Genomic DNA, 370 nt, shown 5'->3' on the forward strand with positions numbered 1-370 from the left:
GGGTCTCAAACCTCTGGCCCTCCAGCTGTGTTGGAACTACAAGTCCCATGAGGCATTGCAAGATTCTCACAGCCACAGACATGACTCCTGAAGAGAGATGCATCATGGGATTTGTAGTTTCACCGCAGCTGGAGGGCCGGAGGTTTGAGACCCCTGGTCTAAGGCCTGGTCCACACCCGGGCGTTGTACAGCGCGTTCCTACGCGCTGCAAAACGCTCAAACACTGAAGTCCCATAATTCCCTACGGGCATGGTCCCCACCTGGGCGTATTACAGCGGGTAGTGGCGCGCTGTAAAACGCCCTACGCCCCCAAAAAAGTACAGGAGCTTCTTTGGGGGCGTATTTTCCGCGCCTTTCCCTTGTTATTCCC

Source organism: Nanorana parkeri, unplaced genomic scaffold, assembly GCF_000935625.1.
Source record: "Nanorana parkeri isolate BGI_ZX_2015 unplaced genomic scaffold, ASM93562v1 scaffold2976, whole genome shotgun sequence".
Lineage (NCBI taxonomy): Eukaryota > Metazoa > Chordata > Amphibia > Anura > Dicroglossidae > Nanorana > Nanorana parkeri.